Source organism: Lissotriton vulgaris, chromosome 5 (genome assembly GCF_964263255.1).
Source record: "Lissotriton vulgaris chromosome 5, aLisVul1.2, whole genome shotgun sequence".
Classification (NCBI taxonomy): domain Eukaryota; kingdom Metazoa; phylum Chordata; class Amphibia; order Caudata; family Salamandridae; genus Lissotriton; species Lissotriton vulgaris.
This window is the reverse complement of record NC_141693.1, coordinates 471,633,980-471,646,009: the sequence shown is the minus strand read 5'-3', so window position 1 is coordinate 471,646,009 and position 12,030 is coordinate 471,633,980. Positions and strand designations below refer to the sequence as shown.

General features: G+C 47.8%; 1 protein-coding gene across 2 annotated transcripts in view; it reads left to right on the top strand.

The window, feature by feature from the left end:
- FBXO42 (F-box protein 42) overlaps positions 1-12,030 on the top strand; it is a 278,393-nt gene that overhangs the window by 51,649 nt on the left and 214,714 nt on the right. The window lies entirely within an intron of this gene.

The following is a 12,030-nucleotide window of genomic DNA, read 5'->3' as shown; positions in this document are numbered from 1 at the left end:
CCAGCCCCTGCACTCTCGAGTGTTGGTGTTCGAGGCCCTTCTCCACCCGCAAGTTTCACCTGCCCCTCATCCCTGGTGGTGCAGTGGACCTCTGTCTCCATTCTCTCGCTCTGCTTTTTCTCTCCTTTTTCACTTGTTCTTTTTCCTCACTTCTATCTCCCCCTTCACTCTCCTTCTGGGTCTTTCCTCTATTTTTCACTTGTTTTTTACCCTCATCTCAATCTCCCCCTTTCACTCTCCCGTGTCCTCTTTCCTCCACTCTTTCTTGCACTTTTGCTCTTCCTCTAGCATGATCAGCCGAATCCATCTCCCCTCCCCTCAGCTGTCCAGCCCTCCTCAACCCCTTCTTAATGGTGGCCGAGCAAAGGAAAGCCAGTCTGCTCCCATCCGTGACCTGACTGCGACCAGCACCAGGAACCCTGGACCTCTGCACCGCCAACGCTACGACCGAAATGCACTCCACGCTCTCAACCCTGGCCCCACCAACAACTGCAAGCTAGCATTGCCAGCCGACACCCATGGACCCTTCAGCTATCACCGCTGCCGGCACACTTGCAGCACCGCCAAGACCACTGACTCAGCGCAATCTGCCCTTAAGATCACAACCGAACTAAAGACCCTGCAATGCATCCTCCTCAACGTCAGATCCCTCCACCAACACGCCACCGAAATCTACAGACAGCACTACCCCGGACGTAGCATTCTTTACCAAAACCTGGACCAACACCACCTCGGGACCGTACATCACCATTGCCATTCCCCAAGGATACAAGATCTCAAAGAAGGACCGCACCATCCGCCCGGGAGAAGGAATCTCCATCGTCCCACAGACCTGATGGAACACCTTCACTTCAAGATACTGGCCAGCCTTACCTCCACCCTCCGAGGAACCCTCATCTACCAACCCCCTGGACCCCGCAGACTTTACGCCAACTCCATCACGGATATCCTTTACACGCATGCCATCACGTCCACCAACTACACCCTACTGGGAGACCTCTACTTCCACCTCGACAACCAACTGGACCCAGCACCACATCCCTCCTGGACAACCTCCACAACATTGGACTCCGCCAGATCGTGACCGAACCCATGCACTCAGCAGGATACTCCCTCGACCCCCTCTTCACAACAGGAACCTCCATCACCTTCAACCACACCACTGTACTCCCATGGACTGACCATTGATGCGTCCACTTCACCTTCAGAACACCCACGATCCACAGACACCAGCAGCCACGAAGAAACTGGACCAGAATCACCGACGACCAGCTAACCTAATCACTCAGCAACTCCACCCCAACCATCGCGGAAAACGACTACGCCAACACCGCAGCATGAACCCTGCACAGATGGATCTCCGACAGCATCAACACCATAGCCCCCCTTAAGAAAAACAAGCATTTGCAATGCAATAGGTCTCGCATTCACACAAGTTTGAGCTATTGGCATTGTAAATTACAATGTCTTTTATTTATTTTTTTGTTTTTAACACCTTAAGTGCTGCGCCCGTCCAATGGCCGACGGCACCACTACCTCGGGAGTGCTGCCGTCGGCCATTGGACGTTCCAACTGCACCTGCGCAATGGAACGTTCAGCACTGGAGCTGGACGTTCCATACCCGTTAAGGTGTTAAAACAAAAATAAAAGGCATTGTCATTTACAATGTCAATAGCTCAAACTTGTGTGAATGCGAGACCTATTGCATTGCAAATGCTTGTTAATACATGCTGAAGTTTGACTTTCCTAGAACATATCTTAGCAGGAGATTTTGATCTGTAAACATAATATATACACAATTGGAGGCGGGGCTTGTGAACTACTTCAAAACCTACCTGTGTACTGCCTCTCCCCATCAGCCATCCCTGTGAGCAAGGGCTGGAGACAGCCAGAAACATGTAAGGGAACTTATGGCGAAATCTAGCAGTGTCAACAAGCGTTTTTGCAGCTCTGCCTGGCGAAAATAAAGGATTGAAGACATGCTGTGTGTGGGTCTCCAATTGTGGATGCTTTACATTTGGAATATATATATATATATATATATATATATATCTATCTATCTATATATATCTATCATCTCTATTACCCTAAAGTAGGCTGTGAGACCCAAATTCACAGCAGTAGGTGCTCCATACCGTGATCTAAATACTATTAGCTATTAGCCCACTACCCACTGGCAGGGTCCAACACAAGCCATTCTGGTTGCACCAGATTGGCCTCAGAGTGCCTGGAGCTCGAACTACTGATCCTGAGCATTTGCTCCTCTCTCAATAAGTGACCACGTTATTCTGTCTGATATGCTTCGATCCATACCTTCATGCATGGAAATTGAGCGAAACCAGCTAAGACTCTTTCACCTTCTAGCGGAAGTGTTAGAAATCATTATCAGTGCCTGCCATCCTTCCACCGAGGCTTTATATTCAGGCCATTAAACTCTTTTTGTCACATGGTGCAAGGACAGGCATATCGACTCCTTGAGGATGAATGTATCTAGTGTTATTTTGTTAGTGTTCTCTTTCACCAAGCAAGGCTTTTTTTCCATGGTAATGTTTAAAGGATATCAGCGCTTTTGGTCTTTATTAATTTGCCTGATCAGCTATCTCTAATCAAATCACCCTGTGTGATTACTTTTCTGAATGGATTCCACGTATATTTCTTCCGGTCGCTGCACTGGGACCTCAATCTCGCTAGCTGCACTCTACTGCTGCTCACTTCGAAAACTGCATTTCTCATGCAATCACTTCTGTGCCTCACATGGCGAGGGTCAGGCCTTGTTGGATCAACGTCCATATACTACCTTTTTCCTCAGGACTCGTATAGTCTTTCTTCCACAGTAGTGTCACCTATCAATTAGTAGATTTGTAGAGCCCTCCTTGTCACCTGTCTAGGCATCCAGGCGCTGGCAGGGTCCATTTGAATAACCACGTCTTCAGGGACTTTCGGAACTCTGGCAGAGTTAAGCAAAATTAGATAAACCTAATTTACAATCAGCTGTAATAGCTGCAGGTAAGTTCTGTAGTAAAATCGGGAGAAATCAACATTTAAGATATGGCCCGCCAGGCCATGAAACAGGCCCACTCAGACTGTAAAACGGCCCATACAATGACTTGCCAGATTACCTTGTCGACCAGTCTGACCCTGTATTTTTGGCGCAATCTTATAGTAGGAAGTGTGAAACCACAAGTCCCAGCATGCTTTGACATGCCCGGTGTAAACTTGGTCTGCTACTTAAACAACGTCCTACTTTCTAGAAACGAAGACATACCGTCTGTCATATATATCAATTTATATGTTTTCGAAATCCAGCCACAGGGAGATTAGAGGGGCGATTGTATTGGCAGGTACGTAGTGCTTCCCAACACATTGCCCGTCTTAAAGCGCTTATATGCAAAAAAAAATTTCAGTTATGACACGGAAGCCATATGAACCTTACCATGCGCATTTTTGGATCCTCAAAATGGCGTGTCTACAACATTATGTATTTTAAGACCGGATGTAAATAAAACGCGATAAAACATGATTTACAGTTTCGAACCGCCTCTTGAGGTAGTAGCATATTTGTTTAATAAACACATTCGAATGAACGCATAGACTTCGAGTTTCTCCAAGGCATATATATGCTAATCTCTCCTAAACTATCTAAAAAGGAAACCCATTTCAGGGTACTTACTAGCTCATAAGATTCCTCCGCTTCCATTGTTTTTCTAGTAACTAAGGAGCGAATTAAGTCATGCTTAATTTTGGGAACGCATAGTGGATTCGTCATGGTTGACAAATGTCAGTCATTGAATGGCGTGACAATGATCTGTGGACAAACCCGGCTGCGTGACCTCGGCGTTACCTTTGGCCTGTCCAACAATACAAGCAAGGCTGGTGAAGCAATTCATAGTCGATTCGACGCTTAAACAAATGTTTGCCCTCTTTTTTTTTTTTTGGACTTCGATGTTGAAATCTGGAGCTATACAAAGTATGAGGGCATTTAATTTTTTGTTCTCTGTTAGGGGCGCACACTGGGTCATGATAAAATTGGTGGGGCCCCTTTTAAAGGGAATTTGTCAACAGTATCCGTGTGAGTATAAATTCTATGAAAACCCGAAATGCTAAAGTGATGTTATAGTTAGGTGGTATGGTAATAAGATCATGGCTTACCAAAAAACCAAACCAGTAACCCCCCTCGAGTGGCAAGGCCACTGGATAAAATAACAGAGAGCAATCACTGCCGCAGCCCTGAGGAAAACACCGGAAGCAGATGTCCGGCCCGCTGCCTGGTTGTGGGCGGGGCCGGGAAGAGGTGTGTCTGCTCCTACTGCCTTGCGGAAGCTTTGCCTGTTGTCCTCCGGTCTCCCGAGTCGTGAGGGAGACCGTAGATGCCGTGCCAGCCATGGCGGGGGGCCCCCGTGCAGAAGAGGGAGCCCCCGCTGGAGAAGGAGAGACCGGCCCGCCGCCGAGCGCCTGCCGACCCGGTGAGTCCCGAATACCCCCGCGAGGGACTCCGCCCATGCCCTGCTGTTGCCCTGAGCCCCGAGAGGCTCCAACCACGTCCGACGGGGCCCCCTGAGTGTTATCAGACCCTCGCAGTAGCACGTGGGGGCTGCGTATCGCTACAGTATGTATGCGGAGGCCGGGGGCGCTTCTATGTAGGCGTCGGCGGGGGGGTGCGGGGGTGTTGTCTCTGTATGTATGTGCGTGTGCGTGTGTGTAGGTGCGCTCCTGCGTGTGTGTGCGCGGCGGGGGGTGTGCGTGTGTGTGCGTGTGTGTGTGTGTGTGTGTGTGTCTGTGTGTGGGCCTTCCTGCCTGCGTGTGTATGTCTGTGGCAGGGGACGTGCACGGCGCCGGACTGGGCGTGCGCGCCTACGAGGTAAAATCTGCCAGAAAAAACTTGTGACACTTTGGTGTCCACTTTCCCAAATACGGATAGCATTAGTTGTCTTGCTGACAGCATTTATGCTTTCGCATGAATGCTACGTCAGCTCGACCTAACAACACCCACGGCAAGAAAGCTAGATGGTTCTCCACCGAACTACGACAGTCCAGACGCACTTGCCGCCGCCTCAAAGGCCTGGAGGAACACCAAACCCACAGAAGCCCACAACCACTTCAGAGCCGCCACCAACGCCCACCACCAACTCATCAGAAAAACAAGGAAAAAAGCGATTGAAGACAGAATCTCCACTCATGCACACAACAGCAAAGCACTCTTCAACATAATCAAGTAGTTTGCCCAACCCACCACCAACATCCCTCCCTCACAAGACCTCTGCGACAAATTCCGCACCTTTTTCCACCACAAAATTATGAGCATCTACGACCACTTCGACGAAGACAACCAACACACTGAACCCTGGCCAACTACCCCGACACCCAGAAGCCACCGATCAACAACTGGACAGCCCTCACCACCGAAGACACAATGAAGGCGAAGTCAATTCACTCCGGGGCCCCCACGAACCCCTGCCCCCATCACATTTTCAACAGAGCAGCCGACACCATCGCACCCATGCTCTGCCACACCATCAACCACTCCCTGGCAACTGCCTCTTTCCCTGACGCCTGGAAACACGCGGAGATCAACTCCCTCCTGAAGAAACCCTCTGTGGACCCCTCTGACCTCAAAAACTACAGACCCATCTCCCTGCTCCCGTTCCCAGCGAGTCATCGAGAAAGCCATCAACAGGCAACTTGCCACATTCATCGAAGAGCACAACATCCTCGACTCCTCCAATCCGGTTTCAGAAAAAAACACAGTATGGAAACAGTTCTCCTCGCCGCAACAGACGACATCCGTACCCTACTGGACTAAGGAGGAACAGCATCCCTCATCCTACTTGATCTCTCAGCTGCGTTTGACAGTCTCTCACTGCACCCTAATACGCAGACTCCACGACGCAGGGATCCAAGACAAGGCCCTTGACTGGATTTGTTCCTTCTGCTCCGGCAGAACGTAGTGGGTCAGACTCCCCGCCCCTGATCTGTCCCTCCACCTACCACCTGCGGAGTCCTCCAGGGGTCCTCCCTCAACCCTACGCTCTTCAACACCTTCATGGCTCCGATTGCCCCCATCGTCAGAACCTACGGACTCAACATTGTGTCATACGCAGATGACACCCAACTCCTCCTCTCCCTACCCAACGCCGCCAGACTCAACTTTCGAGAAGGCATGGAAGCCGTCGCCAAATGAATGAAAAACAGCTGCCTACAACTAAACACCAACAAAACTGAAGTACTCATCATGGGCCCAAACCCAGATGCCTGGAATGACACCTGGTCGCCCCCTGCCCTCGGAAGCCCGCACACCCCCACGGACCACGCACGCAACCTGGGAATCATCCTGGACTCAAAGCTCAAAATGGACCGCCAGATAAACTCCCGTCTCGTCCTCCTGCTTCCACACCCTCCGCCCCCTACATTAGACCTTCAAATGGATCCCCCTCGAACACAGAAAAAACTGCACTCGTGCCCTGGTCACCGGCAGGCTCGACTACGGCAAGGCACTCTATGCCGGAATAAACAAAACCCTCACCCGCAAGCTACAGAACATCCAAAACACAGCCACAAGACTGGTCCTCATCTGCCAAGACACTGCCACATCTCCCAGCACCTGCGCACACTCCACTGGCTCCCCATCGAAGCTTGAGTCCCCTTCAAGATGCTAAACCATGCTCACAAGGTCCTCCATGGCATGGACCAGCATACCTGAACAGCTGACTCAAATTCCACGCACCCCAAAGGACCCCACGATCAGCCCAACTCTCCTACGCCGTGTTTCCCCTGCACCAGGAAGACCTGATCGGGAGGCTGCTCCTTCTGCGCGGCCAGAGCCTGGAACGACCTTCCGCTCCATCTCGGACAGATGACATCGCTCCCCATCTTTGCAAGAAACCTCAAAACCTGGCTCTTTGACAGACCCCCTCCTTGATGGACTGGAACCTTCGAAACCCCCCCCCACCCCCCAGAGCCTCGAGACCTTTACGGTTGAGTAGTTACGCTTAACAAACACCTAATTTGATTTGATGACAATTTATAAAACCAGATCTGTACCTATTGTCTCCTATGGCGCGGGGGTCTCTTGTTATATTGATGATTCTCAAATACAGACCAGTGAAAGTAGTTTTTCACAGGTTGCCCAACAGTGTTCCATCCATAATTGCACACAAAGAGCTAGGCCTCCACCATCTAGGGGATCTCTTGAGGGTGGTGCTCACTCAGTTATGGCTATCGGTCTGGTACAGACCAAAGGCCTCCTTGACAAATCGGAATTACTGACTGTCTTAAAATGTAAGGGGCCCACAAAATTAGATGGTTCGCACATATCAGTGAAGACTTGCGAACAGTTAATAGGTTTGACCTGTTTGATTCACTGCTAAGCGCAAATCTGCCAGAAAAAGCCATAGCGAAAGGTGAACTACTAAAGCTCATAGAAAAAAGATGGGAAGCTGATCTGAAGAAGAGGTTGGTTAAATTGTTCTACCCTCTGGACACTTCCCCACCCATTGAGAAAGTCTAGCTCTAGCCTGAACTGCCAGGCCAGGTTTACCCTGAACCATAAAACAGACAACCCAGGACCAGTTTTTCCCTAGTAATGCTTGGTGTAGCTTGGTTGTAGGCCTGTGCATGGGATTCAACTCATGTCCTCCTGTTACAGTTTTCAGTGTGTTCTGAAAAAGAGCCCGGACAAGAATATGTGGGCAGACAATAGGTTGGTGGGGATGTGAATCAAACCCTTTTCTGCACCAGACACTTACACCGTTTGGTTGAGTGTCAATTAAATATTTGGGCATATAGGTCATTGCAACAGGCCCTTTTATACTTAAAGCTGTGGTATGGCTGCCTTGTTTCACCAAGAGGTTGGACACACCTGCATTTTGGTCAATTATAAGACCGCATCAATGTCTGCTGTGGTGACCAGCACGTAGAACTTACTTTCTTTTGTGTGTTCTTCCATTTCAGCTTTACTTTTCACCATAATAAATCCCTTCTAGCTCTTGCATCCTCCTGCTTTCTTAGGGTAGAGCCTAGCATATGGCCTGCGCTTGTCCCCACCTTTTGCATGTATTGGTTGAAAAGAGAAAGGCCGGTGAACAAGGGGGCCTTGTCGCAGAGGAGGTGAGAAGCCCAGTGCTTTTGTGCTTGATTCCTCGCCCCCTCGTCCTTTTGAGGTACAGCAGTACAAAAAGGAAGCATATACACCAAAACACACCTGTCCTCACCAATTTGTCAGTACTTTTACACTGCTGTCTTCACAACTGGAAGTTCTGGAGGAACTTACTTCGCTGGAGTTTCAGTACCAATGGTTAATATGCTCAGAACTCCTATTACTAGGTACCCCTCCTAGGCAAGGAAGCAGCTGAGCAAAATGTGAGGTTATCCTAGGGCCTAATAGATGCCACTAATAGGAACCTATAGCAAAGGTTTCGGCATGTTCGAGGTACAAATCGCTGAAATATTTGGACATAAGGTGACAAGCCAAGGCTAAAGCCGGGAAAATATATATTTTTTAACTTTTAAGATAAAGCGTTGATAAAATATTTGCTATTTTGCAGTTCTTTCCTAAATTGTTAAAGCAGTGTTTTATTGATATATCAATTTTAACTGACTTTGTCAACATAGGCTCTATCTCCCAAGTAACTCCTTAGTCAAATTCACTAACTTATGTAGTGTTTCACAAGTAATAGCTATCTTCTCCTACTAATTATATTAATGGAATAAGAAAAGTAGGTTTTGAGTGAATGGCTTTTATTTTTACCATTTGTTGATTTTGAAGACTAATTGTTAAGATTTGGAATCCATCTCAGTTAAGATCTACATGTTTCTTTCATTGTCCAGTAGCATTCTTAATAAAGTGTTGCTTCTGGTGGTCTATCGTTGCCTTGAATTTCAGATATGGCAATTAACAAGATATGCCATTTCTGCAAATCTTTGCATGTATCCGTCATCAACTTATTGTTGTATGGGGAAAAAACATACCAGCAACTAAAATGCTCCGGCTGTACCATCCTCGTTCTGCCAGGGAAACAGCAGAGTTGTCTTTTAAAGGTAGTTGTCGGTGTAGGAAAGTAGGATCTGCTTCTTATGGTTACCGCCACTTTTTACTTAATGTGATGCTGTTTTTGACTAGTCTGACTGGGATCCTGCTAATCGGGACCTAAGTCTATCTGCTTTCTCCTTAAACTGTTGTGTTATGTACTTATGTACACCCCTGATTGGATACCAGGTTACCCTGGTCGGTCCCTAGTATATGGTACACATGTACTCAGGGCATAGGTACCCCAGAGATCTCCCAGCATGTATTATGCCACCCATGAGAGACCATTCCAAATGGGACTACAGGCCTGCCATTGCAGCCTGTGTAAGTTTGTTGCATGCACCACTTACAAGAGATATAGGTTTACCACGGGTCACTGCACTTTATAAGCCACCCATATAGCAGGCCTTTACAATCCTGAGGGCAGGGTGCTTGGTTTTAAGTGAGAGGGTGCCTCTGCATGAGCAGGTCACCCTTGCAGCCTATGTAATCCATTCTCCTGGGTTGTTAGTGAAGCAGCCATATACTATATAGAGGGGCATCGCGTGACCCCACGACGACCATCTCAAACGGCTACAATGAATCCCATCATGTTTGGTATCAAACATGTTGGAATAATACCCCCACACTGTAAACTGTGTGCAAGGTATGATTCCAAGCACTGTAAGAGCTCTGTGTACCTGGTACCAGCCTTCTAGTCCCGGACAGCTCACAATCGTGCTGCCGACCATAGACACATTTCTTTTATCCTGCTGCTGAGCCAAGCTGTAGCAGGGGAAGGTAGAACAATAGTCATCCTGTCACAGGGAGGTGTGACCACCCCCAGACTGGACTTGGTGTCTTAGGGCTGGGAGGGTGCGCTTGCCAGTGCCTGAAAGTCTGCCTGAGGGGCACATTTGGTGTCCCTGTGCATAGTCCAGTTAAAACCAGCCCTGGGAGCCGTTGGCTCCCATTCTGGCACAAAACTGGACAAAGGGACATGGGAGTAACCTCCCCCCTGTACAGACCCCCCCCCCCCCCCGGAGGATCCTCTGAATCTTCCCAACTCTCTCCTTAGGGTACCTAAGGGCTTACCTGGTTGTAGGTCCCTAGATTTGTCGTTAACAAGATTCAGAACTGAAACCACTGCACTTCTACCGTCTGGGCACTCTGGACTTCGTTTGGGCCCTTCCAGTCTGCTGCATCGCCTGTGCATCATACAGGAACCTTCTAAGGCCTGTGAAGTATCAAGGACAACTAAAGTAATCTCCCTTGGAGTTTCGGAGTCACTCCCCTTCATTCGTAGGCTCCTCAACACTTCTGACCGGTCTGTTGATCACAAGCTCCTGCGGACTCCAAAGGGTTCAACAACACAGGCCAGCTTCTCACAAATGGGTGGTTATTTTTTAATGTTACAAGCTCACTCATTTTGCTGCAAGCTCCCACTGCTTTCTAGATTATTTGTCCCAGTCTGAGAGGTCCTTAAGCAGGAAACCACGCTGGCTTCCCCTCTCTCCCCCGTGACCAACCGAGTGGTGGAGGGAGGCTTTCCTGTCTCTCAACACTTCTCCCAGATCACATTCATTAGGTACATGGGTTCTTTTTGTGTTGGTGTCCCATGATGCTCTTCGTTTCCCCAACCAGCTTCATAGACATCCATTCTGCTGCAGACTTTATATAGGAAACTGGAGGATGAGCGCCTTCTTTTATAGGAAGAGTTGAACCAGTCATGCCCTCAGAAAGACTGGAATATGCAACCAGCGTTTCCTAATATGGAAAAATGCCTGAAAGTTTCCATTCCATCATTTGTATTTACAGTCTCCCAACAGTTCCTCCACACACAGAAATTCGGTCATAACATGCCCTCATGATGACTGGGATATGCATCCACTGTTGCCTAGTGTGAAAAATGGGCAGTGCCACCATTTGTAGATACAGTCTCCAACAATTCCTTTCCAGGCAGCAATTCCTTCCTGGCAGGCACATGCAACACCTGACATAATCACCTTATGTGAAAGTACATCCACATTTCTGGTAAAAACGAACAGTACCAGAATAAGACACTGTCCTTTTACCTGAACATATCCCCATAACTTATGTTTCTGTGACTGCAGAAGGTCCACTTCCATCCTGGCTTCGGCTATTGTATCATAAGAGTAGTATTATGAGAGCTTGGAGAGCCGAGCCTAGAATGTAGCTATGGATGCTATTTAATGTTGGTTTATCGATGTAAATAACAAATATTCTCCTTCACCTACTCCATTAGGGTATAGTTTATCTGGGCTTCAAATGTTTAGAGGCTTTTCCCTTATTTGGAGAGAGGGCACTGTACAGAGAGACTATAACTTGCTTCTTTAAATGTTTTCCTGCCAGCAGGGGTGTGGAATCTAATAAAATATCTACTTGTCCATGGGGTAGTTTGCTTCATAAATCTACTTGTCCTGTATCAAAACCCACTTGTCCCTTTTGTGCCATGTAGTGTGGCGACAAAATATGGTAGCGATCATTCTATATAAGAGCTCTGAAATATCCTCTCTGATTATGCCAAGGCTCCATCCATAGTAGGGTTTGAATACTAGCAATTCCTTTATGGGGCTGAAGGTAGAGGTAAGCAACAGTTTGAGGGTTGGAATACCCTTTCGAGTCTGTGCAAACCTACTAACCTGCATGTTTTAAGGGTTTTCACTAACTTTTCTCTAATCTTTTCCCATACTGAGAGAGGTTGGACATTTATTCCTGACAACTGCAACATGAAACTTCTTCCAGGGTTGGGAAAAAAGTGGTGGGAGGGAAAGTGAATGTGCAAAAACAGATTTTCACATGAGCAAATATACATCTGGAAATTTGCTCATGCTGAAATGCAGTTTACAAATATTTTCTAGGAGTATTATTTCTTGGCCTACTTGTGTGAAATCTAGTGAATTCACAAAAGTAGTATATCTGCACTTGATGAGTTAATCGTCTCTTAAAATGATCTCACTAAAACTGTAATGAATTGCATTGCCATGAGTAAAACCGATCTATTCTGT